At 33.1% G+C, this 17,370-nt stretch overlaps 1 protein-coding gene across 1 annotated transcript in view; it reads left to right on the plus strand.

Annotated features, from left to right (window-relative positions):
* The window catches only part of LOC118186526 (carbonic anhydrase-related protein 10-like), an 850,161-nt gene that overhangs the window by 540,195 nt on the left and 292,596 nt on the right, over positions 1-17,370 (plus strand). The window lies entirely within an intron of this gene.

Here is a 17,370-nt window from a genome sequence, read left to right on the forward strand (position 1 = left end):
TTCAAGGCATTCGAATCCTGACATTTATAGAAACTATGATGTTCAATATTATTCGACTAATTGCAAAGAAGAACAACAGGATTATGTGAATTGCGAAATATACGATAAAGACATTAGCACTGATTTCTTCAATAATCATTCTGCTAGTTCATTTTTATGTATTTTTTAATATTATTTGATCTTGTATGTTTTTCAAGTTGTTCTGTATTTTAATAGTTTATATATTACAACAAAATTAATAATTCGGTAACTACAAATTAGATTGTAGTAGAATGGCAGAAAATTTCAAAAGTTATAATTCCTTGTAAGCTGTTTTGCGCTGAAAAATAGCTTAATGATGTAACCTAAACTGCATGTACATATATGCTTATAGTACTCATTGGATCACAAAAGTTGCAAACAGCAATTGCACTACACAATAAATCTGCAGTCCTGGTCCTTTATGATTCTCCTCTGATTGATTTCTAAATTGAGTCATTATAAGCTTTTTCTTCTCATACAAGTTATAATATAGCCGTAATAACGGTGTACTCACTCACAAGTTATACCATTATCTCCAACAAAATCGTATAAACAAGATTCCCAGATAAAATCATCTTTTCGTTTTAACTCCTTCGAGGTGGCATTAACCTTGCCTTTAATTGCACATGTGTTGAAATGGTAATCATTCGTATATTCCATCATATTCTTCTTTTCTAGCAAATGGAGTTTGTTGTGCTCTTAAGAGTGCAATAATGTTAAGGTCCAGCAGTGTAGTATCAATCATTCTACCCTAAATTTAGAGGTTGCAAACTATATGCGATAGCAGAGGGAAACCTGCCGCACAAACGCTATAGTGGTTAGGGAAGCCTACTGCGGTACCGAATGGCGCGGGCTCGAATCCCGGAGAAGGCATGAATATTTTTAAATGTATAGAGTCTTTGCTGCATGGGGGCACTCTGAATATATGACTAGCCGAAAGTCAGTCCTCTCTTGTGGTTTGTTGGAAGTGGAGAGGGGTGGGAAAACCCTTGCATCCCCCACCCTCCGGGATGCTATCCCTAAAAATTGGAGTGGAAGTAGGAGTCCAACATCCGTGAGGCTCTGGCAACCATTCTTCCACGAAATTCATGGACAAGACAACAACAACAACAATGTGAAACTTTCTATAACCATGAGTGGACTATCACATGGCGTAAAAGAAAACAGGAAATATATCATTAGATTTCCAAAGAAAGAAAATACAGCATTTAGCAATTCTATGCAAACAGCTAGGAAAAGATTAGATAAATTATGGAGACGATTAGACAAAGCCCCTGAACTGTTTATCCTGTGCAGGAATTTTATGACAGGATATGAGGAATTGGGACATATGCAGCAGTTGAAAGAGCGGTTGCAGCAGATTCTCCACAATATATCATGTCTTACCGTGGAGTGCACAAGGCCAGTAACATTACCACTAAACGGCATATGGTTTTAGATGCTTCTGTCTAGTCTGCTACTGGTGTATTATTAACCCTTCGTCGTCCGTAACGCGTCTAGCGCGTTCAAGTGAAACTTCTGCAGGGCGGCCGTAACGCGCTTCAAGCGTTCTTCTACATTTTAGAATTTTAAACGTTTAAAACTCTTTCTAAATGTTTATTTGTTTAGGTTTTATTTTTGTTTGTTTTAATACCGCCTAGAGGGCAGCAATAATTAAGCATTCTATTTCTAATGGAATTTCCCCCGGATTTTATGAATATTTGCGTCATTTTACATAAGACAGTGAGAGATGGCTTCAACGTCTACTCAGCAGAAAAAATGAGGTTGTGAATTGAAAAGACAAGAAGGATATACGTTTGATGAGTTCAATCCATAATAGCTCGATTATTAATGTTGAAACATGGAAAAGAACTGTAAAAAAAACAATAATTGTAAACGATTACAACAACAAAATTGGAGGAGTGGACCGCCTGGATCAGATGTTATCAAATTATCCTGCTGTTAGAAATATTATTACCTTTCCATATTATTACTTTTCCATTATGCTTTAGTTCTTTATGATTTTACTTAATATTCATTGGCATTCATCCACTACGAAAGTTATGTATGGAAAGTTATGCTGTACAGAGAAAACAACATTACACGCAACGAAAAACAGAGGGCCGCAGGGGAGAAATTTCGCGGACAGGAGAGGACGGCTAAAGGGTTAAATGATTGATTGTTACACGGTAGTGTGGTTCAGGAAGATTATTCTCTTTCGATTTCGTGAATACAAACTTGTCTTCACTGCTGATATCATAAAAAGGTAGCGCCAAATATGGGCTGATCCTGATCAGTTTCATGTTGCTATGAATTCTTAACACCATTATTAATGAAAGGATTCAATATCGCGCATGTAAACGATATTCACAATATTACTGTCAGTGAATAGGGCCTTAGCTCTTCATTTCTGTCTTAATAAAAGTAATGGTAATTAATATGTGGTAGTATGTTTCATTTGTAAATATACTTTATTGTATTTGCCAAATAATTCCAGGTGTATTTTTCTTTCGATTCTCGGATAAAATTTTTCGACTTTTAGAAACATTTAGATTTCAGAAGAAAAGCATTTGTGTCAAAATGTATGATTTTAAATGAGTGAGAATACCTCACCATTATGGTCTTGACTTGTTGAATGTATTTCTTTGCATTCTAAAGGTAGCGAATTTCAAATGAGAAACCTCATGATTTATTAATTGGTAAGTTATATAGTGTGTTCTTGTCGTCTATTTCGCCTGTCACTGTCTGGCGTTTATTATTCAAGGCCTTCAAACTTTGGCAATGACATCTGTTGAATTATTTATAAATACTTATTAACTCAACCAGTAATATGAATATTTTAATTCCAGGTTTTCTCCAAAATGTATTTTATAAGAATAACCTTTAAAAAGTTATCTTAACTTTAAAATGTGTTAAATTCCATTTAATTTCTGTCAGCCTAATTTCACTGCCTCATTAAAAAATTGTATTTTTCCTAATAATCTCTGTAATTGAGCATAAACTAAAGTGTTATGTACGATAACCCGTTACCACACGGATTTGATTGACAGAATCTCCTGCTTCTTCTCATTTGCCTTTTATGGGGGATAGAATATTATGAAATATCGTGTCCCTCTACGCGCAGCACAATTCATGTGAAGTGGAATGTCCGAAGTTTGAATTTGAGCAATAGTGCAAATTAATTTTTTTACATTTGTCGTTTCGAAAGAGTGTTAGCTTCTATCATTTTCTATTCCTACTTTGAGTCTCATTAGTAGACGAATGCGGAAAAGCGTTAGACATTAGTAAAGATTCATTAAAGTTAAAATGTGAGTAAGCTTCACTGTTTTCCCAAAAATGAGGGAATATGAGCTAATTTGCCTTAGAAAATACTCAACAAAGGCATTCCTCTCCTAAGCAGACAGCCTTAGATTATTTTACCATAACTCAGTAAATCCAATATAATTATATAGCTTTAGTTCAAAAGAAGAGATATTTTCAAATTTTTATAGAAGGAAGAATTTTAATCATACGGTTGAAGTGCTTGCATGGTTACAAGAATATGAGCTGTTTATGAGAATTTAAAATTGACAAATCTAAATTGAGTTCTTAAATTAAGAAGAAGCTAGAAATAAACTAAATAATAAATGCACAGCTGCATGGGTTACATGTTACAGCATTTCCATATACAAAATTTCATCTTTTCTGCAGCTAATCGTTTTCGAGTTATCGAAGATACATGCATATGCACGTACGCACACGTGTCACAAACACAAATATCTCATGAATCCATTTTAAATTCTTTTTACAATCAGTTTCTGAAAACGGAATCCACTATTCTGTCCGTACGTACAGATGTCACGCAAAAGAATCATTTACATGGATTGGAGAACGGTCAAAATGGCTATTTTCGTTGAAATATGATATCCGAAATTTTTTGCTATTACAATACTTCCTTTACCTCGTATAAAAAATAAAACGGAAATGATATTAAAAGTAAACGTTATTTACGAAAAATTAAATTTACGAAACTATGACTATCTTAAGAGAATTACAAAGTTACATGTCAAAAATCGGAAACATGCGTGAGCTTTCTCAGAAAAAGATTAAAAATATTTAGCTAAATATATAACATAGCACTAAAATATTTATTGCTATTCGAAAGCGTTATTTTCTAAGATTAATTGCATCTGATCTCTTTTGGAGCGCCTACTCAGGAATAAATGTGCAGACTAAAAACTCCACAAGTTTTAAAATTCTCCCACTTTAAACGAGACACGTTGCTTTCAAAAGATTTATTGGAATCTTTTAACAAGCATCATTCATTTCAAACTGTCAACTCCACTAAATAAATCACGAGTATTTAATTATTAGAAACCTGATACTTAGATTAGTGTGTAACTGAGATAAATGACATGTCACGGAATCAAAAATCATGATAGTTGACAAATGGGTTGGATAATGGTTGCTAATTAAAGCACAATAGAGATATTATTCCACCACATAAATTCATGATGCCGATGATAGTTAAGGTCAGAGTGATTCGATAGCAAATTTACAAACGATTTTCGCTCAGAAATATAGCATTTAATCCGCGAAAGTTGCTCGTTAAGAATATAGTTCAGTTGTATAATTTAGATGGTTGGTTTTATGGTCGGAAAACATTTACAGCTTTGAATTTAATCTCTTAGAACTATGTAATTCAAAACTGGAATCACTTGAAATTTCACTACGGTTATTGAAAGATTTCTGAGTAGCTACTTGTAGTTAAGTGTTAACTCATAAAGAATATGCCCACTGAAATTATTAAATTAAAATTTTTACTGGAAGAGATCACATCGCTAGGATCACAGTTCGAGTTTCATGACTATATAGGGGTACCTCCAATTAGTAAGAAAAATCATACTGTACGAAAAGGGTTCAGATGCCATCTAGAATACTGTATGCTTGCACACTTAGCATTTCATCCGTCTGAAACTAAAAACAAATATCTAAAATATGATATTAGAATAAATGAAATTATATCGTTTAATTATTTATAAATAACGGAATTTTTATGAGGTTAAAAAGATTTTATTTAATACAGCACAAAGTTGTCAGGTAATGAAAACCTATGTTACAGATTATATTTAAAATGTACAATATAAAATGATTATTTTAATCTTTTTGTATGGAGAATTTCAACGACATAAGATCTATTTTCATTCTGGATGAAAAGTGATCTATAATCTTCTGGGTTCATTGGACTTCATGTTATTAGAATTAAAGAAAACTGAAACACGTGAATTGTACTTTTTATCAAGACAACGGTTTGGGAAGCAAGAAATGACGGTGAAAAGCGGGTTTGTAAATATAAAATAAAATTATGTTTGTGAACTTAGTTAAAGAGAATAAAGAATTATTTTTAAAAAATCCTGAAAAATTAACCGTTTAAATAAAACAATTGTACAACAAACCCTCAACAGTTTCAGAAGCTGTTCATACTGATCTCAAATGATATATTACTAGCTAACGTATGCATATATGTATTATATGCATCTAAAGTAGTAAAACTGCGAATTTTATTGTGTTATTCAGATATTTCTGCAGTTACATGTTTCAAAAATGCTGCGATACGTAAAAATAGCGTATGTAAAAAGACTCAAAATTTAGTTCATGTTCTTCTATTTTTAATTTAAGAAAAGATTCATTCCCTTTTAAAACTTTGCTTTTAAAGATATTATTGTTTGAAATATAATTAGAATTAAATATAAATTGCTAAAATGTAATTGTTTTTCAAATATAATTTGAATTCCTTTTTGCTTCAGCAATTAATGTAGCCTCATTTAATGACTTTATAAGTACATTAACTTACATTCGTCGATAATTAACGAATGTCATAAGAAACGTAGACAAGCCATTTAAAAATAGTAACTTGCGAATCAATAGCATTCGAGCATAGACGAAGATAAACTATTTAATTAAAACTGTGAAGTGAATTAATACTCTTGCATTAATTTCTTTGTATTCAGTCTGCTAGAGAAGCAGACACAATTTGAGTAAAACATATCTTTTTACTGAAACTTTTAAAGATAACAATTAACATGAATGAAGAAGTCGGAGAAATATAGCTATGAAGTAACAAACCTTTAGTTCCAAAATGAAATTCTCAAAAATACTCAATTAAATAACTACAGAGTTCAAAGTTATTGTTTCTATACAATGACAAGTAATCAATAACATTAAATATACGAATATCGAACATCAGTTCGGATGTATTCCATTTGTTTTCTTAGAATTAAAATTAAGTTACAGAAATAATAAAAATTGTAATTTCACGTTACCAAAATTGCACGAAGACTATGTTCATTACGCAAATATTAAAATGGAGTTCCTGTATATTTCATTTGGCTTGTTTACCAATAAATTTAAATTGCACTTCTACGAAAAGCTCACACGAATGCGTGTATGATTATTGAAATAAGGCTCATATTTGCAATATTTCTTTTCTTTACAATTAAAATTAAAATTGATGTTATTATATTAAAATTTAAGGTAAAGTTCTATGAAATATTTACCCGACACTCCAACAGCTCCCATAAACCAACCTGTAGAGGATTTCCTGTAATTTAATTTGTGTATCTTCCTGTATGAATTATACATTTTTTCCTGCTGGTGGGCACGTAGCCGACTTAGGCTTGGCCGCTACTGAGGCAGGAAGTGGTGGCTACGTTATTGCGGAAGCACCTAATAGGTGGTCCCCCGTTTACCTCCTATCAAGGAACGGACAATTACAGTCATGCCTTCTCCGGTATTCAAACCCTCGCCCTTCTGCATCGCAGTAGGTTCCCATAACCACTATGATGAATAGGACACAAGCTTCAAAATATTTTGGCTTTAAACTTCTTATATTCGGTTGCACTGTATGTAAGCACAATATGTCAGTGAATTTAATAAAAGGATTATACTACTAATACTACACTCACGTCCACAAACTAAGGTTAGGTTAATTCAGAACCACATAAAATCCAACTCCAAAGTAAAAATTGCACTTGTAGAATAATCACACCCATCTTCAAGAATAATATCCAAGTTATAGGAAACCATCACATGACGCCGATATTACGTCACAATGACGAGAGTGTGAGAGAAGTGTATATAAGGAACGGTAACAAAGAAGTAAAATTGTTCAGAAGCGTTCTGGGAGTCGCTCAGTGTATAACCAAATATTTGTAACAATAGGACAAGGTGTCATCTCTAGGCTTTGGCAACAATTACAAAATAAAGGAAATGTCAGTCGACATTACAATACTGGTTATCTTACATTACAACACCGAATGACAGCCGGACGAATGCTCGCGAGCCTGTCAGATGTGTTCCGCTGGTTACAGCCGAAAACATCGCGGCAAAAACATCGCCGACGGAAACGTCGCGGAAGGCGAAAACAAAACATCGTGGGAGAAAAGAAAGCAAAGAGAAAACATAGCAGTCCTAAAACATCGAGATACAAAATGTCGTCTTCAAAAATAAAGTGGCTCAAAAACTTCGCAGTTTAAAACCATCGTCGTCGAAAATATCGTGGTACAAAATAAAGCATCTACAAACCATAGCATGACGATAACATCGCACACATGCTTTTTTCAGGTTTTAAAACTTGTAAATGCATATTTGCATAAAGATTTGGAAACGCAAAAAATGTTAATGACATTTTAAGAACAACGGAAACAAAACAAGATATAATTTTCACCAAAACAATATCAGATTAGCAAACGTGAAAGAAAGTAATTTAATAATTAACTAAGCAATTTTTATACAGGTAACCTCATGCAGTTATTTATCTTCCTTTTCTAAACATTTTTAGTCTGTATTTTTCATGAAAAATTATAAGCAAAACTTTATAAAAAAGATTAATTTATTAATGTCCTTTGTTAATTAACTATGCAAATTTAAAATTCTGTTAAGCGCTGTAAGTTCCATTAATAAAAATTAATGGAAGTTATAGCGCTTTTTTAATTTTTACCCATTTTTAATTTTTAAATGCTTAAGTTTTATACCTACTTTTCCAACAAAATTTATTACTTCATTAAAAAATATGAACTATAAAAGTAAAATTATCCCTCTTTCCTTCTTGATCTCCCACATAATTATTCAAAAATACATTTACAACTTTTTAAACCTGAAAAACGCAAACTCATGTGTGCAATGTTGTCGTCATGCGATGATTTGTAGATACTTTATTTTTTACTTTATTTTTTGCCGACGATGTTTTTAAACTGCGAAGTTTTTTAACCGCTTTATTTTCGACGATGATATTTTATATCTCGATTTTTTAGAACTGCGATGTTTTCTCTTTGATTTCTTTCCTCCCGCGATATTTTGTACCACCACGTCGTCGCCTTGCGTTGTTTTCTCCGCGATGTTTTCGTCCGCATTGTTTTCGTCGGACATCGTTCCGCTCACGGCAATTCACTGTTGCTAGCTCTTAGCCTAGGGTTAGAGAACATGCAATGTGGATATCATCATCACAGTGTGCTTGTGTGGTGTTTTCTAACCAGTCTAGGTTTAGCTTGTAGTCTGATTCACGTCGGACTTTCATATGGAGAACTACAGGTACCCTCTGCCACCAAGACAGCGTCATTGAACGACACCGTTACGGTGATGCACGATTGCTCATGTGTGTTGGAATTATACTGGAGTCCAGAACAAATCTGCATGTTCAAATCGGGACCCTATCAGGCTAAATTTATCGGGAACAACAAGTACGTTTTTAGGGGTGCCGTAGGCGCAGGATTTGTGTTCATAGATGACATATCCCGTCCTCTCCCTGCAAACATTGCAAAGGAATGCCTTCAAACTGAAGCTATAACCCGTATAAAATAGCCGGGATTCTCACCTAACTATAATCCAATAGAACATGTCTGGGACATGCTTGGACAACGAATTCATTCCGTCAAGCAGCTGTTACATGTGTACAGGAACTTCAGAGAGCACTACTTGATGAGTGGAGTAATCTTCCCCAAGATCAGCTCGATAATGTTACACTCAGCATGGCTAGGAATTGTACGGACTGTATTTCATCGTCTGGAAGACATACAATGTACCATCTTACTAACCATGTGATGTTAAATTTTTGTAAGGGAGATATTTTTTGCAATTGCTCCCGGCAGCAATAATCGGAGTTTTTTATGAATGATATCATATATGTACTATCTTTTTGTTCTTTATCTTTTGTTTAGTAAATAGCTTTATGAATACGTCACATTTGTTTTGGTCTTGAACATTTATTTTCCAGAACTAGCATTATTGTTAACTTATGGACATGAGTGTAATCCGTACGAGTATAAATAAGTGTCTGTGCTCGCAAATTTTAGTTTAAGTAAGCAACACTAGATATAAGGATGCTTGTAAAGACGTATAAGGTATTTCTCCCACTTTCGCAGCGTGCCTTCGTGATGTAGCGGTTCTGCACACTGGGCCGGTATTCCAGAGGTCCGTGGTTCGATTTACGGCGAAGGCGGTTGCTAATTTTTCAATTCTGCTTCCAAAAAATACCTGATGCCTCTACAGACGTTAGTATAAGCATCTCAAGATCAGATCATGAGATGCGCAGAATTTTGAGAATTTTTTTAGCCCAAATGGCGTTAGCCAAGAAGGACTATTAGTTTCGAGATTTTGCGTTGAATCACTATAACGTCTGAACCATGTTTCAATTCTTGACACCAAATATTGTCACCTTGTATTATATTTAAAAAATTGAATAATAAAGAATCTGCATGCATGAACGTATGTTTGTTTATAGCACTGTGACGAAACAACAGTATCTATAGCCATCACATTTTGAATAACATAGACCTCCATCCGAATATGAGTACCTGAAAACCCAAATTTGGAATTTGTTTTATTACCTAGTTCATATTTTGTAAACCTTTAACGAATTTACGATTAAAAAGCTCGACGATTTGAAAGCGAGCAATGGCAACAGTGTCGCGAATGAAGCTTTTATCTCAAGCGCGCGGGACTGTCTATCGAAAATTCTAGAGATATAATTAATGTTTTTAAATATATTCAGCCCAAAGTGGCGTCAGACCAAATGTTCTCGAAACGTGTATGTGTCTGTAAATAAAAAAAAAAATGTCTGCCTGTGCGTAATACAAAATATGAACAATTTCAGATTCTGTTTTATTATTATTATTTTTTAAGTTAAGAATCGAAACGCCGCAAAAGTACTTCTAACTCTTGGCAAACGTAATTCGGAAATATAAGAAACCTTATTAATGGATTATGTTCCGGGACCTCATGAATTATGTCTCTTAAAAAGAGCCGTTTTTATGGTTTCTTATATCTCTTAAAATGTCCAGCCTCTTATGTCTCTTAAAAGACCATTTCGGAAGAGTTACTTGTATAATCGAAATACATTTTATAAATGCTACACATAGACATAGATCACAATCATTAATACACTAAACAAGTTAGTTCTGTTAATATTATAGTAAGCTTTCAGCTTTTGACTTGAGATGAAAATCAGAAACCTTAAGGGATGTGTAATCGCTTTTAGAAGCATTTATGATATTGGATTTTCTTCTTTTAAGCTTTGTAATTATCTCACGTTTCACGCTTTTATTAGTTATATGCATATTACCATAATCCTTTGATTAATAATAAAATGTTACTTTATTGCCAGTATATGGTATTATTAATATATTCTCTTCAAATGCATATTGCATCCGAAATTAATTGAGCGAGTGTGGCTGCCAGGATAATTTTAACCCTTTCGCCGTCCTCTCCTGTCCACGAAATTTTCTTCCCAGCTGCCCTCTGTTTTTCGTTGCGTCTAATGTTGTTTTCTCTGTACATCATAACTTTCCATACATAATTTTCGTAGTGGATGAATGTAAATGAATATTAAGTAAAATGATAAGGAAATACAGCTTAATGGAAAAGTAATAATATCCCTGCTTTTTTCTAACAGCAGGATAATTTGATAACATCTGATTCAGCCGGTCCACACCTCCCATTTTGTTGTTGTAATCTTTTACAATTATTGTTTTTTTACAGTTCTTTCCATGCTTCAACATTAATCATCGAGTTATTATGGACTGTACTCATCAAACGTATATCCTTCTTGTCTTTCCAATTCACAACCTTATTTTTTTCTCTTTTCTGCTGAGTAGACGTTGAAGGCATCTCTCACTGTCTTATGTAGAAAGCCTGGCGGTCATACGAAATGACCGCTGTTCTACATATTATAAATTGTAATTAAAATGATTTGTGCAAGGGTGTATGCTAATTTAAACTGAATTACCCAGGGCAGGCGGCGAGGATGCCCCTTTACTTACTGCCCCCGGAGTTTCCCCCTTCTACTTGCTTAATTGCTTAAAGTAGAGTGCAATGAATGAAACCACTGGCGGTACATTTCTTAAGAGCCACCGCTAGCTCAGTCAATAAAGGTGATTTAAATAATGAAATGTTATTTCAAATGTCACAGATCTCTTTGCACACAACATTTCTTGTGTAGATCTTTCATCATTTTTAAGCTCGCCTTGCAGAGGACCATCCCTTATTTTTAATTTTACGTCCGTTCTTTCACGAACTCTTGAACAGGCAATATAAAGTTGACCGTGTCCAAATGCGGGCTCAGGTAAAAAAATGCCAACACGCTTAAGCGTTTAGCCCTGAGATTTATGGATGGTCATAGCAAAGGCAAGTTTTACAGGAAACTGTCTACGTCTCAATTGAAACGGCAACCCTGTGCCGTGGCAACTTCAACCCATTGGCTAGTACAGTTACGCAAGCAATCAATAAACTATCGGCGACAAACAGACACTTAAGCCGCATATATATATGCAGGGACGTAACATCATCTCCTCTGAAACAGCTGGCTCCCGGGCTTAGCGAAGCACACGTTGGATTCCGCAGGTCCGTGGCACGCCATTTTGACCATTCGCGACTTCTTGGGACTTTAATTAGCCGGGATATTAGTTAAAAACTAATTTTCCCTAACGTTTCCCCTACATTTTTCCACTTTCTTTCTTGGGTTTTCCCTACTACAAGGATTTGGCTACTTGCAAAATTCTTTTTTCTCGAATATCTACGGAACGGCGCCGAGTTGAAATTCGAGACGCGTATCCTCGAATTCCAAAAGATTCTCCGAATCCATTGATTCCGTTCTCATCGTCGTACGACTTTAATCGGCAGAGATCTTAATTAAAAACTGCGGAAACGTTAATTTCCGCGCTCATTTTTCGGAGTGGCAACAATAAACTATCGGTGACACACACTTTAGCCGCTTATATATATAAAGAAGATGGCGCAAATATTCATAAAACCCGGAGGAAATTCAATTAGAAATAGAATTTCTGATTATTGCTACCCTCTAGGAGGTATTAGAACAAACAAATATAAAATCTCAAACAAATAAACATTTAGAAAGCGTTTTAAAGTTTTAAAATGTAAAAGAACGCTTGGCCGCTCAGCGGAAGTTTCACTTGAACGCGCTAGACGCGTTACGGACGACGAAAAGGTTAACAAGTCATGGATTTTATACTTTTCGTTATTTTCAGTAGATAGAAAAGGATAATTTTCCTCGGCTGCTGGATGCAGTGGATTCAAGTCAAGTATATCACACAGGTATAACCTTCATGGTATACTTGGCTATACTCGACAGATGGAGTCTGAAGCCTCGCGGAACTCTGATAGTATCTCGATGGACGTTGCATTAGATACTGAAACATATACCAAATCCTTTTCTGCATTTGAAAATATCACAATATAATTTAACTTTTGTCATCTTTCAATATATTCTATTAACGTATTTTATTTGTATGTAAGTGATATATGCATAATCTTCCCATTTATACAAATATATAAAACATATAGCTTTGAATCATAACAACAAAGGGTGTTTTTTTAACAACAAAGGATGTAGCTGAATAATGAAAAATGAAACTTATATTCCAGTCAGATAGTAATATTTCATTTTTATGTCCCATGTTTTTATCCTTAGAGATATACCGAACGTGGTCTCAAACTAATTGAATTTCTAGAATGTTAAGATAGATATCTGCAAGAAAGAGATAAAGAAAACAATGTATAAATGATTCTTTGAAATACAATGTAACACGGAAATAACTAAAACAAAAAGGAATAACCTATTCTTTTGATTTAATGTAATACCTTCTCTTTGAGCATTAAAGCATCAATATAATGGATTCGAAGATATATAGAAAATACTTTATTTCTTTATATAAATTTCTTGACGGAATTATGTTTCTCCCATAAAGATTGAAATATGGTTTTCATTGTTGTATTGCTAGAAAATATTGAAATGCTTTCTTTTACATTGCCCATAAATTTTAAATTCCTGTTCTGGAATTTACAATAGCATTTCATATTGACATATCTTTCAATCAGGATAGCAGTGGTTATTTTTGACATGATTTGAGGAAGCGGTGAATCCTCCGTTATCTAAAGTAGCAAATTATATCGTTCTAAAATTTTCAAATATAAGAGTTTTTAGAAATCTTCATTTTTCTTAATAATTTATTTCCTAAGCATAAAATAACGTAATTAAATTGTAATAACACATATTTATCTCAGTACAAACTTGTGGCCCTGTGCAAATCTACTAATTTGTATTTTATCTCTAAATCCTCACCGAAAGTACTGTTTTCGAAACCATAACCTTTTCTTCAAAATCATACAATTTATAACATGAAAGATAAATTGTTTGTATTATGTTGCATACAACGCAGCGATTCACCTAAAAGTACAATTTTCCATGCTATGTGGTTGATTAAGGAAGTGGACTGTGGTCAAATAATGTAATATAATGTAACGTAACATAAAAATAAAAATGCAAATTTCAACTAAAGAAAGCATTTCTAACGTTAAAGATAGCAAAACAAACAACAGCACAAGGAATTGATAATCATCACTTCTTTTTCTTTCCAGAATTCAATTACTTGAGTTTCTTCGCAGTCATTTTCTTGTAAGTGAGTCTTTCATTTTGTTAGATGAAGTGTGCAAGTTAATGCGCATTATGTCTAGAGACACTGATACATTATTACCAGGAAATTGTCTTTGTGAGATGAAATGCGTTTGGTAAAACGAAATATTTCAGAATGTTTGATTAGGATAAATATTATTAATTGTAGTGATTCATATTTTTAGCCAGGAGAGGATTTGAACTCCCACTTCCTAACTAGACGTGCTAACCACTTACGCCATAAAATTACGCATTATAAGGTAAAAATACTCCTTAATTCTTGCACACTAGAATGATTTAAAAATTGCACAAGGCTTAGTTGATCAAATCTCGATGGTAACGAGTTACTTCTCAGCAAACGTTTAATTCTTGCACAAATGAAATGATCCCTTAGGCATTGGAAACTTTCGAAGAAAGGGGAGCTTCAGCTACGCTCTTGCTTGGATTTGGCCTTGGGTCTTCCATTTATCAAATTCGCGAGCTCCACAACCAAATTACATATGAGGGAATGCAAAAATTCTCTATACATAACGCATTTTAGTGCTTTAATCGATAGGTATTTGATTAAATGCGAAATTAGGTTTAATGAATATAATCATATACATTTTAAAATTACACAAGCTAAATTCATTGCAACCACGATGGTAATTACAGAATGGAAAACGCAGCCGATTTTAATTGAACTGAACGAGTTTAATTTTAAATCCGACAAAATCTAAACTTTCAGATTCAAAGCCTAAAATCCTCTAAGCTGTTTGTAACATTTGGATGCCTACACAATAGTGTCAACAACGATACGAGCTGGATTTATAATATCCAGCTCGAAACGCTGGATTACAGACATCACAATGAAATAAATTTTTCTTTAATCAAATCATCAAAACGATTGCGTAAAATAATTCTTATTTTCATATACTTATTTCATATTCATTTCATATTTCATATATATACTTATTTCATTATTTCATATACTTATTCATATTCATATTTTTTATTTCATTAGCCTTCCATTTTTACACGTCTAAAATGAAATAAGAAGGACAATAAGCTAATAATTAGCTAATTATTAAAAGCCTTGCAGTATCTGATTTCGAAAGTAACCAAAAAACCTAAGGTCGCCGCGATTAACATTTTAGCTATTGTTTGTCGAAACTAAATATTTTAGCTCTAAGTTTGCGAAAACTCATACAATGCATTTGCAAACCACTGATAAATAGTTAATGATTTATACTCTGTTTATTAAAAACGACTAGATAACAATTTTTGGATTCCTGTTATGATAGGCTGTTACTGTAAAATACGCACTTATGTGCCGTTCCCAGGACACCGCACAGCATCTTTTTCTCCACGTCATCTGAGACTGCACTTCAAGGTCAGCCTTCATTATGAAGAGTGTAAAAAAATTTAGTTAATCTCCTTTTTTCCGAAGTTGTTGTTTCCATGATTACAAGTTAAACGGGCGGGTGGCGAAAAATCACTTTCAAGTTTTTACTTTAAATTTAGGGTTAATTATTCTTACTACAAGTTTAGTCATTCTTTCTACATTAACTCGTAGAGACCGTTAGGTATTCTGAAGTCACGAAACCGCACCCTAGCCAGATTTCGAAATATCATTTTCCCATTTGTGTGATTTGCGACGTTAAAATAGGCATTTCAACGTCATACCAACCCTCCCTTCACTTACGACGTTCATGTGTATCGTCATCATCGTACAGACATAATTAGGACACTTTATATTAAATTAGACTATTCGAATATCTGCAGTCATTGCCATACTTACGAAGTGATCTAGAAGGTAAAATGACCTTGACGGGCCGCCTATTTTAAAGCAACAGGTTACAGCTAGAGGTGCTGATTATGAACATTTCGAAAGTATGCAGAAAAAGAGCAGTAATTCCTTGCAAACTTTAATTAATTAATTTATGTAAAAGAATGGCCTGTTCAAATGCATATTACAAAAGCTAAAAGCCGATGATGACAAACAATAAGAAAAAAGACGTTAAAGAAAATACTGCCTACAGTTTAAAATAAAATCTTCTAATCCAGTCTCTGAAACGGTATATTATAGTGAAATATCCTTAAGCGTTTCGGGAGATTATAGTTTTAAAAAACTGAGTCTAGGGATAAAAAATTAAGTCTAGCATTAATTTAACCCAATGTTTATTACACTAATAGTACTTTTTTCTGGTGATCCCAAAAAAGTTTTGAAAAAAGAAATAATTGACTTGTAGAACCTAATCTGAGATTACTTACAAATTTTTAACCGTTATTTAAAACACCTTTATTTTTATGTAGGCGAGATTGTTCTTGAATTTTTTATATGCTTGATTAACATTGCCCAATAAAAATACATCATGAAAAGGTAAAATGGTATATCTTATAATACAAATAAAGTGAAATTTCAAGTGTGAGAACCTCATCCATTGAATCAGATATTAATTGTATGGTTTTTTCGGTTATGTAATTTTATGTATTTCACTTGTATACAAAATTTCTCCTCTGTTTTGTTTGTATTTAGAATTCCTAACTTTTTTATTTTCGTGTTAAACACTATATCCGGGTTTAGAGTTACAATTGCATGCAGTTATCCAGGTAAAAATACATGTTCTCTACTCGGAGGTAAAAGTAGATCTATCATTTTTATTTCTATAAAAATTAAATGCTTTGGAAAGTATAGAACAAATTTTTTCCTTAGAATACTCTGCTGCGCTATTTTTTTGCCTTTGTCTTTATTACAATGAAAAAAACATTAAATGAAATGAAATAAAAAACATAATACAACAATGAAACAAAATGAATGGACGGGTTACATGCAAAACAAAATATGTTTTAGAATAGTTAAAAGTAAAAAAAAAATCTATACTAAAAATAAAAAAATATATAAAGTTAAATTCTTTTTCTTAAGGATACTATTTTTAAATAAACAAAAAATTTAGACATATTAATAATCATTACGACTAAGACGTAAAAATTTAGTGCGTCCATTTTTATTCATTTAAAGTTCTTTTTAAAAAACATTATCGCTTAAATTTCTTAAATCACTCTGCATTTTACGGCTTTTATGCTGAACTACGTAAGTATGTCATATAGAGCTTTATAGAGAAACGAAAGATTATGCTTCTGTGTTCCTTAATGTTCGGTAATGCTAAGCAGCTTTTACGGGAACGAGATTATTCATCGCAGCCGTTTCGTCGTCGCAACTTCGCCGTCAAAATATATTTTTCTTTACATGCATACATATATATATAAGATACATATATACATATATATATAAGATATAATAAAACAATGGCTACTCAAAGAAATGATTAGTAACCTCAAAATTAACTAATCTAGATTTTGTGTTCTCCCAAATTAAGAGATGTTTCCATGTTATATAACGCTGCTTAAAAAAGGGAACTAAAACCTAAAATTAACCACTTAGCTGT

Source organism: Stegodyphus dumicola, chromosome 7 (genome assembly GCF_044657685.1).
Source record: "Stegodyphus dumicola isolate Sdum_Otavi_A_Nest chromosome 7, ASM4465768v1".
Taxonomy (NCBI): Eukaryota; Metazoa; Arthropoda; class Arachnida; order Araneae; family Eresidae; genus Stegodyphus; species Stegodyphus dumicola.